At 42.1% G+C, this 12,256-nt stretch overlaps 1 protein-coding gene across 3 annotated transcripts in view; it reads right to left on the bottom strand.

Annotated features, from left to right (window-relative positions):
• Positions 1-11,549, bottom strand: part of LOC134343793 (NACHT, LRR and PYD domains-containing protein 3-like) — a 120,029-nt gene extending 108,480 nt beyond the window's left edge. For all 3 annotated transcript variants that reach the window (XM_063042528.1, XM_063042529.1, XM_063042530.1), the window contains exon 1: positions 11,411-11,549. The gene's annotated coding sequence lies outside the window, so the exon portion shown is untranslated. The remainder of the gene's footprint in view (positions 1-11,410) is intronic.
• Positions 11,550-12,256: the final 707 nt, after the last annotated feature.

The following is a 12,256-nucleotide window of genomic DNA, read 5'->3' as shown; positions in this document are numbered from 1 at the left end:
CAGGTAGTTTATATTCAAACCAAAATAATGGTGCTCACCTGCAACAAGACAGTTATTTACTTACCTTCTTGGAAGGCAACAAAGCAGGAGAGAGTTTAAACCTGTCAATTACTGGGAGCAGGTTATGCCTCAGGGGTACTCACTGTCAATACCTTAAATACAATAGAATTAGAAAGCTAGATACAGCCCCTTCAGTAGAAAATACAGGATATTACTGCAGAAGGTTATCGAGATCAGTAGCAGACTAATCAGATTGTCCGTGGTGTATCCCAGGTAACTCTGGATGTAGTGAAGCCCCTTCAAGATACAATGAACCTGGTTTCTGACCACATAGACTCAACTATGAAGGAAACACAGAAGATTGAGATTTGTGCCAAATAGTCTACATGATTAATAGCCATGATTGGCACAAATTTATTACAACTTGATCCATATCAAGTACCAAACTGGGCATCAGGAGGCAGAGAAAAGAATGGCTTGAAGACAAGGTACCCTTATGTCACATTACATGTCTTACACGAACCAACAGTTCACTGGGTACAGATGGTGATAGTAAAGGGAGGTTTTATGTTACTGCAGAGTTCCACATTCCGCAACAGGGGAATAATGTAACCTGCCCTTTGAAAGGGATTCACATTGTTGTCAAGTGTCATGAAAACTCTTATAGGTCAGTACTGATGAGAATTGTTTATTGTCTATTCTGCCCGTGAATAATCAAGTCTTTCTTGCCATATGCATTGGTGGGACAGTCATATTACATATCAACAGCAGGCACGAGTCTTCCAAGGGCTGGAAACAGTGTCCCCTAAAGTAAATTTTACCTCTATCTGTATATAATGTGATTGTAGCACACCTGCTGGGTGTCCATGAATAGTCAACAGAATGAGTGGAGGATCATGATCCTAAGATTAACATCCTTGGATCAAGATGAGGGAGATGTTGGCCAGACGGAACTACAAGAGTAAACCCTACATCAGACTACCTTTTGATGATTACAGCTTCATATTCAACACAAATATACACTCAGTTCTAATCGACAAGCTCCAAAAACCTGAGTCCCTGTTCCTTTCTCTGAACTGGATTGTTAACTTCCTCACCGGGAGAGCACGGTCTGTGCAGATCGGAAACAGCTTCTCCACCGTCCTGACAGTCAACACTGGTGCACCTACGTGCTTAGCCCACTGCTCTACTCTCTCTATACCCATGACTGTGTGGCTAGGCACAGCTCAACAGTCAACTAGAAGTTTGCTATTGTTGGCAGGATTCCAGATGGTGATAAGGAGGTGTGCAGCTGTAACATAGATCAGCTGGGTTCCGGTAACATCATCGTTCAGAATGGCAGCTTAAATCAACAGCTTCTCCGGAAAAACGGATATTTTGCCCCGTTAATGCATCAAATCTAAGATCTTTCGAACATATCTGAATTGATAAGAGGGGCAAGAATGGAGAGAAAGAATGGAGATAAAAAAAAGCACCACAGCAGAGCCTATGGAAGAGAGAGGTACAGTGCGTGGCTCTCCTACATGTACGCCTGGCGACGAAGCTGACGCTGGGACTCGTTCAGGCGAAGCGGCAAATATGATAAAGATTCTGGAAGAGATAAGGGAAGTTCAAAAAGATATAAAGCAGCAACTCAATGATATAAAATCTGAGCTCGCCAACGTCAATCAGAAAATAGAGGTGGCAGAGACTCGAATTGAGAAAGTGGAAGATCGCGTGCAAAACGTGGAACAGATACTTATCACGTTCAAAACGTGGAACAGATACTAAGTAAGACAATAAAAATATTAAGTCAACAGGGAAGTAAATTGCTTGACCAGGAGGGAAGATCACAATGGAAAAATATCTGGATTTATAATGTTCCCGAAGGAGCGGAGGGATTGTCGATGATGGAGTTTGCTGAGAAGTTGCTGTGGGAAGCGCTGGAGATTCCCCCAAATATGGAGATTGAAATTGAGAGGGCGCATCGTGCGCTTGTTCCAAGATCTCCTGGAAACAGAGAAAGTAAGTTGCGGTCAATAATACTTAGATTCCTTCGATTCAAGAGCAAGGCGGAGATTCTACAAAGGGTCTGGGGAAAGAAGAGTGTTTTCTGGAACGGGAAGTTAATATACTTCCATCATGATTGCCCCTCGGCGGTCCTACAGGAACGGAAGGAATATTCCAAAGTAAAACAAAGATTAAAGGAAGAAAAGATTAAATTCCAAACCCCGTACCCTGCTAAAGTGAGGGTGTTTTATGAAGAAGGGATACAGCTATATCAGATGGTGGAAGAGACGACTACAGACATGAACAATAGAGGATTGCCTGTTAGCATGGTCATACCGAGGAAAGTCTGGCTGAGCAGTTGTCCTGAGCTGTTTGGGAAATAGTAAGAAAACCGAGAAAGCAGGGGACGGGAGAAGGATGAGATAAGGATGTTAGGAAGAGACTGTGAGTTCGAAGACAGCCCTCACCTCCTCCAGAAGAGCCATAAGGTTTGACTAACTTCAAAAGTGCTGATAAACTAAACGGAAGCAAAAATAGACGGTGATATACCTATCTCGAGAAATATGTATTATAATGTTGATTTTATAATACTCAATTTAAAAAAAACATTCATTCACTCCTTTTTTCCCACCTAAATGAGAATATATACATGGGAGGAATACACAGGGAAATCACTTTCGTGTAATGGACATAAATTTTTTTACTTACTTTTATAGGTACTGCAGTGGGGGCCCTCGACTCACAGGTAGGAGGGGCTATCCCCTCACAGCTAGTCATTTCTTCGAGCTCAATCCAGGGTCATCTAGAGACCCCAGCCTTGGAATCACACCTTTGTTACCTTTTTTTTTATTATTCACGTTTCTTGGCTCTTATTTGTTCAGGGAGTAGATCGATTAAGTTATATTCTACAAATTTCAATGATATACTAACAGATAAATGGCTAAGGACAAAGTAAAATTCATTTCTTTGAATCTCCATGGGCTGTTAAATCCGATCAAATGCAGTAAAATTCTATCAAAAATGAAAAAAGAACAAGTCCATGTAGTATATTTACAGGAAACTCACAAGTGATAATGAGCATGGAAAATTAAAGAGAATGGGCTTCACTAATTTGTTTTTCTCCTCATATAAATCAGGACATAGAAGAGGAGTTACTATTCTCATCTCAAGCAAGCTAAATTTTGAAAAAGTATTCGAAATGGGAGATAAGGAGGGCAGATATATTCTGGTAAGGGGGAATATAGACAGAAATCCACTTACTTTATTAAATATATACGCACCTCCAGGAAGTGATATTATTTTCTTCCAGAAAATTACTAATATTATGGTAATGGAAACAGAAGGTCTCTTGATATGTGGGGGAGACTTAAATTTACAATTACAACCAAAGTTAGACTCTTCCAATAGAAAAACTTATGAAACAAAGTCCTTACATAAGAAAGTTAATACTCTTTTTGTGGATGTTGGTCTAATTGATATCTGGAGGGACCTTTTCCCCGACAGAAGGGATTACACTCATTATTCTGCCCCCCATTCAGTACATACAAGAATAGACTATTTCATAACATTTGGAAAAGATAGAGACAAAATAATCACCTGTGGAATTGGGACAATAGATGCAAGTGACCATACCTCTATATATTTATCTGTTTATTTTGACCTACAACCAAAGAATACTGTTTGGAAACTAAATTCAAGTCTACTCAATGATCCCTATTTTAAGGAACAAATTAAAAAAAAAGAAATTGGTCTTTACTTAGAATTCAATGATAATGGAGAGGTTCATCTCCCATTCTATGGGGTACTCTGAAGGCTGTCTTAAGAGGGAAAATTATAGCGATATCTCCGTATGAGAAAAAAATAAAGAATAAAACATGAGAGGAATTACAAAATAAGCTGGAGAAACTAGAAAAAAAAACACAAATTGAGTTTGGCACAGGATATACTAGAGGAAATTTTAAAAATTAGGAATGAAATTAATAGTTTGGCTACACAAGAAATTAGAAAAAGTTTAATGTTTCTGAAACAGAGACACTATGAAAGTGGATCAAAATCTATGAAAATACTGGCGTGGAAACTGAAAAAAAAGATAGCAGAAAATACAATTCATATGTGATAACAGCACATTTGGAAAGCGGTGAAATGATCGGACAAAGTCAGCATGGATTTGTGAAAGGAAAATCATGTCTGACGAATCTCATAGAATTTTTTGAGGATGTAACTAGTAGAGTGGATAGGGGAGAGCCAGTGGATGTGGTATATTTGGATTTTCAAAAGGCTTTTGACAAGGTCCCACACAGGAGATTAGTGTGCAAACTTAAAGCACACGGTATTGGGGGTAAGGTATTGGTGTGGGTGGAGAATTGGTTAGCAGACAGGAAGCAAAGAGTGGGAATAAATGGGACCTTTTCAGAATGGCAGGCGGTGACTAGTGGGGTACCGCAAGGCTCAGTGCTGGGACCCCAGTTGTTTACAATATATATTAATGACTTGGATGAGGGAATTAAATGCAGCATCTCCAAGTTTGCGGATGACACGAAGCTGGGTGGCAGTGTTAGCAGTGAGGAGGATGCTAAGAGATCAGGGTGACTTGGATAGGTTGGGTGAGTGGGCAAATTCATGGCAGATGCAATTTAATGTGGATAAATGTGAAGTTATCCACTTTGGTGGCAAAAATAGGAAAACAGATTATTATCTGAATGGTGGCCGATTAGGAAAAGGGGAGGTGCAACGAGACCTGGGTGTCATTATACACCAGTCATTGAAAGTGGGCATGCAGGTACAGCAGGCGGTGAAAAAGACGAATGGTATGCTGGCATTTATAGCGAGAGGATTCGAGTACAGGAGCAGGGATGTACTACTGCAGTTGTACAAGGCCTTGGTGAGACCACACCTGGAGTATTGTGTGCAGTTTTGGTCCCCTAATCTGAGGAAAGACATCTTTGCCATAGAGGGAGTACAAAGAAGGTTCACCAGATTGATTCCTGGGATGGCGGGACTTTCATATGAAGAAAGACTGGATGAATTGGGCTTGTACTCGTTGGAATTTAGAAGATTGAGGGGGGATCTGATTGAAACGTATAAGATCCTAAAGGGATTGGACAGGCTAGATGCAGGAAGATTGTTCCCGATGTTGGGGAAGTCCAGAACGAGGGGTCACAGTTTGAGGATAGAGGGGAAGCCTTTTAGGACCGAGATTAGGAAAAACTTCTTCACACAGAGAGTGGTGAATCTGTGGAATTCTCTGCCACAGGAAACTGTTGAGGCCAGTTCATTGGCTATATTTAAGAGGGAGTTAGATATGGCCCTTGTGGCTACGGGGGTCAGGGGGTATGGAGGGAAGGCTGGGGCGGGGTTCTGAGTTGGATGATCAGCCATGATCATAATAAATGGCGGTGCAGGCTCGAAGGGCCGAATGGCCTACTCCTGCACCTATTTTCTATGTTTCTATGTTTCTATAGAATTAGGGATCCAAGAACAAAAGTGAGAAGAAATAAGCTAAGTGAAATTCATGAAGCTTTTGAAATGTTTTACAAAACTCTATATTCCAAAGTTCCAGGGGGAAGCATAACTCAAATTGACACCTTCCTGAATTCTTTAGAGTTACCCACTTTAAGCAAAGAACAAAATAGAACGATGACTGCTGACATAACTGAAGCTGAACTAAAAACTGCAATTAGTAGTCTTAAATTAAGTCATCAGGATCAGATGGATATACGGCAGAGTGGTATAAAGAATTTAGAGATGAGTTAATTCCTGTTTTACTCCCCACACTGAACTGGGCTCTAAGAAAGGCGCAAATGCCACCCAGCTGGAAGGAGGAGATAATCTCAGCTATACCGAAAGAAGGCAAAGATAAAATGGAATGTGAGTCATTTTGACCAATATCTTTTCTTAATGTGGATTATAGAATATTTACCTCCATCATGGCCAAACGCTTAGAAGAGTTTCTACCCACACTGATACATAATGATCAGACAGGTTTTATACAACAACGCCAAACACAAGACAATATACGAAGGAAACTTCACATTATGGATCATATTTAAAAAAATGAAATTGAAGCAATAGTGATAAGCGTGGACACTGAAAAGGCATTTGATTTGGTTAATTGGAATCTCCTTTACAGAGTTTTACATAGGTTTGGTCTACATGACACAATTATTAAAACTATACAGGCACTATATGACAATCCTACTGCCAGGATTAAAATCAATGGATATTTATCTAATAGTTTTACCCTAGAAAGGGGTACGAGACAGGGATGTGCATGGTCACCGCTACTCTTCGCATTATATCTGGAACCATTAGCTCAATACATCAGACAAAATGAAGATATCAGGGAAATTACTATTAAAGAGACAGAGCATAAATTGTCCAGTTACGCGGATGACATTTTGATCTATCGAGGGCAACCAACAGACTCTTTACCTAAATTGACGTAATCCTTTGAACAATAGAACATAGAAGAGTACAGGCCCTTCAGCCCACAATGTTGTGCCGACCCTTAAACCCTGCCTCCCATATAACCCACCACCTTAAATTCCTCCATATACCTGTCCAGTGGTCTCTTAACCAATTTCCCTCGGGATCAATAAAGTATGACTACGACTATGACTATGACTATGACTAAACTTCACTAGTTCATCTGCCTCCACCACTGACTCAGGCAGTCCATTCCATGCACCAACCACTCTCTGAGTAAACAACCTTCCTCTAATATCCCCCTTGAACTTCCCACCCCTTAATATGGCCAATTATCAGGATACAAGATCAATGTAGATAAAACCCAACTACTTTCATATAACTATAGCCCACCAAGAGAAATTGAAGAAATTGAAAGTAGATATCCATGGCATGGCAAACAGAGTCTGTCAGATATTTGGGCAACATTATGCCAAAAGATTTGGCAAAATTGTCAGAATGCAATTATCAGCCTATATATAAATAAATTAAGGAAGATATAACAAGGTGGAACCTAATCCCTTTTCTTGGTCTCAGTTCAAGGATTGAATCTATTAAAATGAATACACTGCCCAGACTACTATATCTCTTTCAGACCCTACCAACAGAGATGTACCAAACTCAATTCAATGAATGGAACAAGATGCTATCAAGATATACATGGCAAGGTAAAAGGCCTAGAGTTCATCTCAAAACTTTGCAATCAGCCAAGGAAAAGGGGGGATGGGGCCTACCTTCTCTTAGAGATTATTATTTTGCAGCACAGTTGAGAGCTGTGATATGCTGGTGCAACCCATCATATGACGCTCAATGGAAAAACATTGAGGAGAGGATACTTTCTATCCCCATGCAGGGAATTTAGGCTGATAACAACCTACAAGGTTACATAAGTACTATTGATAACCCATGGGTAAAATAGACTCTTAAAATATGGAAAACTATTATAAAAGAATATAAACTAGAGAGAGACATTGCAATTCTTAAATGGTATGCATATGACTCAGATTTTACCCCAAATTAACTGGATGCTAAATTTAAGGACTGGACAGCTAAAGGAATAACAGCTATTTGCAATATAATGAAAGAAGGAACACTGTTCAGTTTTGAAATGCTCAAAGAGAAGCACTTATTAGAAAAACAAGACTTTATCGGTATTTACAGATGTGACAGTACGTTAATAAGACGGTTAAAAATGTAAACAAGGCAAGTACCTGTCTGATAGAGCTATTTAGAAAAGTATATAATTCAGACGACGGTAGTAGAATCATTTTTTTCTTAAGATTATGAAGACATGCAGTCCTCTTTTATTGTCATTTATTAATGCATGCATTAAGAAATGATACAATATTTCCTCCAGTGTGATATCACAAAACACAGGACAGACCAAGACTGAAAAAACTAACAAAACCACATAATTATGACATATAGTTACAACAGTGCAACAATACCATAACTTGATGAAGAACAGTCCATGAGAACAGTAAAAAGTTCAAAGTCTCTCAAATGGCCCACATCTCACGCAGACGGGAGAAGGAAGAAAAACTCTCCCTGCCATGCCCGACCACAGTCCGATTCTGAGTCGTCCGAAAACTTTGAGCCTCCAATCAGCTCTCCAACACCGAGTACCGAGCACCATCTCTATTCGAACGATTCGACCTCAATCTCAGTCACCAACAGCAGGCAAAGCCAGGGATTTTGAGGCCTTCCCTCCGGAAGATTCACGATCGCGCAGTAACAACAGCAGCGAACTTGCGTTTCAGAAATTTCTCCAGATGTTCCTCTGTGCTTTCACATCTGTCTCCATCAAATCAGAATTGTCCACGGCCCCTATTTAACGGATATAATATCATTTTTCACCGGAGGGCTGCGCACGCGCGGCGCGCTGCACTCTCTCCTCCCGCCATTTCAAGCCTGTATAAGGGTTTGTCAAATCTTAAAACACATTCGACTTCATACATTAAAACAAAATGGGAGAAGGAAGGAAGGATAATAATATCTGAGGAAGACTGGACAATAATATGGAGGTATCAATGGAAGTGTCCCAGTTCACAGAAATGGAGGGAGTTCCGGTGGAAAAACTTGATAAGGTATTTTATTACACCCTCTCAGAAATCCCATTGTGATAGTAAACCCCCTGCATGCTGGAGAAATTGTGGAAATCAAAATGCAAACCATTATCATATTTTCTGGGAATGCCCCACTATGAAAGACTATTGAAGTGGGATACACAATGCCCTACAAGACATCTTTAAATGTGAAATGCCCATAGAGAGTAAGACTATATATTTTGGGTATATACCTCAAGAATGGTTGAAAAGAGATAAATATTTAATGAACATACTGCTGGTGGTTGGTAAAGAGACCCTGACTAGGAAATGGTTATCACAGGAGAGCCCAACTCTAAATGTATGGTTGGAAATTACAATGGACAGTTACAAAATGGAGAACATAACAGCAACATACATCAAAGTTGCTGGTGAACGCAGCAGGCCAAGCAGCATCTATAGGAAGAGGCGCAGTCGACGTTTCAGGCCGAGACCCTTCGTCAGGACTAACTGAAGGAAGAGTGAGTAAGGGATTTGAAAGCTGGAGGGGGAGGGGGAGATGCAAAATGATAGGAGAAGACAGGAGGGGGAGGGATAGAGCCGAGAGCTGGACAGGTGATAGGCAAAAGGGGATACGAGAGGATCATGGGACAGGAGGCCTAGGGAGAAAGCCGGGGGGGGGGGTGACCCAGAGGATGGGCAAGAGGTATATTCAGAGGGACAGAGGGAGAAAAAGGAGAGTGAGAGAAAGAATGTGTGCATAAAAATGAGTAACAGCTGGGGTACGAGGGGGAGGTGGGGCCTAGCGGAAGTTAGAGAAGTCAATGTTCATGCCATCAGGTTGGAGGCTACCCAGACGGAATATAAGGTGTTGTTCCTCCAACCTGAGTGTGGCTTCATCTTTACAGTAGAGGAGGCCGTGGATAGACATGTCAGAATGGGAATGGGATGTGGAATTAAAATGTGTGGCCACTGGGAGATCCTGCTTTCTCTGGCGGACAGAGCGTAGATGTTCAGCAAAGCGGTCTCCCAGTCTGCGTCGGGTCTCACCAATATATAAAAGGCCACATCAGGAGCACCGGACGCAGTATATCACCCCAGTCGACTCACAGGTGAAGTGATGCCTCACCTGGAAGGACTGTTTGGGGCCCTGAATGGTGGTAAGGGAGGAAGTGTAAGGGCATGTGTAGCACTTGTTCCGCTTACACGGATAAGTGCCAGGAGGGAGATCAGTGGGGAGGGATGGGGGGGACGAATGGACAAGGGAGTTGTGTAGGGAGCGATCCCAGCGGAATGCAGAGAGAGGGGGGGAGGGAAAGATGTGCTTAGTGGTGGGATCCCGTTGGAGGTGGCGGAAGTTACGGAGAATAATATGTTGGACCCGGAGGCTGGTGGGGTGGTGGGTGAGGACCAGGGGAACCCTATTCCTAGTGGGGTGGTGGGAGAATGGAGTGAGAGCAGATGTACGTGAAATGGAGGAGATGCGTTTAAGAGCAGAGTTGATAGTGGAGGAAGGGAAGCCCCTTTCTTTAAAAAATTTTAAAAATGTTGAATTTCCAGCATCTGCAGAATTCCTGTTGTGAACATAACAGCATCTGTTAATCATAAATTGAAACAATTTGATTCATACTGGGAAAAATGGTTTAACTACATACCACCTCATAGGCCTGATTTTATTCTCAAAAGTCAATGAATATGTTGTAAAAAAAGATCACTCCCTACTCTGTACATAGTTTTCTTCTTTCGATTCTTCTTTCTTTCCTCTCCTTTCTATAAGTGTATACCTCAGATAAGTGTTATGTGGAGATTTGTGACAAATATGATTATATGATATATATGTACAGTATCTGAAATACATCTTATGGAAACGTTTGTTTGATGATGAACTTCAATAAAAAATAAATTACAAAAAGAGAGATAGATCAGCTGGTTGAACAGTACCAAAACAACAAGCTTGCACTCAGATCGGTAAGACCAAGGAATTGATTGATTGTGCATTTCAGGAAGGGGAAGTGGAGGGAAGAGCAGTGAAGGGTGGTGCTAGCAACTTCAAGTTTCAGTTTGTCACAATCTTTGAAGATCTACGCCGGCTATAACATCTGGATACAACTACAAATAGCATGACAGCCGCTGTATTTCATCAGGAGTTTGATGCGATCCTGGATGTTACCAGACTCCGGAAAATGTTAACGGATGCACCACAAAACAACAAGTTTCACAACGTACGCCAGTGACATTGAGCGCTGATTCAGTTCTCGGTATCGATTTTGAGAGGGTCTGAGACCAGAGGTCACAGCCTCAGAATGGAGGGACGGAGATGAGGATGAATGTCTTTACCCAGAGAGTTATGAATCTGTGGAATGCTTTGCCACAGGCAGCTGTGGAGACCAAGGCTTAATGTGTATTTAAGGCAGAGTTTGATAGATTCTTGATTAGTCTGGGCATGAAGGGATACGGGGAGAAGGAAGATTAGACCAGCCGTAACGTAATGGCCGAGCAGACTGAACGGACCAAATAGCCTAATTCTGTTCCTCTGTCTTATGGAGTAGGTCTGGGCTAGCTTGTCTGCAGGATATTCAGGGATGGTTAAGTCGTGTGGGGCCCTGGTGAACTTTTTAAATTACAATAAATTTGGGAGGCGGGATCTGGCTCCCGTTATCCTCGCATTGTAGTGGGCGGCGGTAACGCTATAAAGAGGAAGAATCAGGAATCGCAGGCTGTACATAACGACAGAGGGAGTCAGATCTGTATCTCATCGCCTTGCCTGAACGGGCCGACAAGGCAGAAACTCATACAAGTGGAGCTGCGTCCGGAAAGTACAATTTCTCCATCTTTCCGTTCGGTGAATTGAACTGGGGACACTCTGCCCGATATCAGACCAGCAACACTCCGCGACGGGCGCAAATACTCACGGAGGAGCCGAGAGCCTCTCTCGACGGGCGAAAACTTTGCCCCAACTCCGGACCGAGGTAACACTGAATGCGGAAGCACGGAAGGAAACGGCCGCCCGCTGGCGGTATGCGCATGCGCGACATGATATCCGAGACCGTGTGCTTCCCGGCGCAGCAAATTCCGTTTGACTGGCTCTACACTCAACCCTGGAGCATCGGACAGCAAAACTACAAACATTCGGATGCTCTTTATCGATGGCAGCTCGGCATTCGATACTATCATCCCCTCAAACCTAATCGATACGTTTCAAAGTTGCTGGTGAACGCAGCAGGCCAAGCAGCATCTATAGGAAGAGGCGCAGTCGACGTTTCAGGCCGAGACCCCTGAAACGTCGACTGCGCCTCTTCCTATAGATGCTGCTTGGCCTGCTGCGTTCACCAGCAACTTTGATGTATGTTGCTTGAATTTCCAGCATCTGCAGAATTCCTGTTGTTTTCGATACGTTTCAAACTTGGTCTCAATATCCCCTTGTGCAACCTGGACACGCCGGTTGCTGCCTTGCAGACGCCAGTCAGTTTTATATCGATTGTTATTGCTATTAATTAATCATTGCCCGATGTCAGTTATCGAAAAGTAACTAATCATGTAGGGGTCGTTTAGCGGATAGATTCTGAAATGGTTTCAGTAGTGGGAGAGACATATTTACAAATTAAGGGGCCAATCAGTTAAAATCAAGGTGTGCAGAAGTTCCTTCTCTCAAAAGAGTACTGAATCTCTGGAATCCTCTGCTCCTACTTGTGGTGGGGACCAGTTCATTATCGTGCAGATTCACAAAAGTTTGTTTTCATTCAGTTCAGATTGGCAAC

Source organism: Mobula hypostoma, chromosome 3 (genome assembly GCF_963921235.1).
Source record: "Mobula hypostoma chromosome 3, sMobHyp1.1, whole genome shotgun sequence".
NCBI classification, from domain to species: domain Eukaryota; kingdom Metazoa; phylum Chordata; class Chondrichthyes; order Myliobatiformes; family Myliobatidae; genus Mobula; species Mobula hypostoma.
The sequence above is the reverse complement of the archived record's forward strand: the minus strand, read 5'-3'. Positions and strand labels throughout refer to the sequence as shown.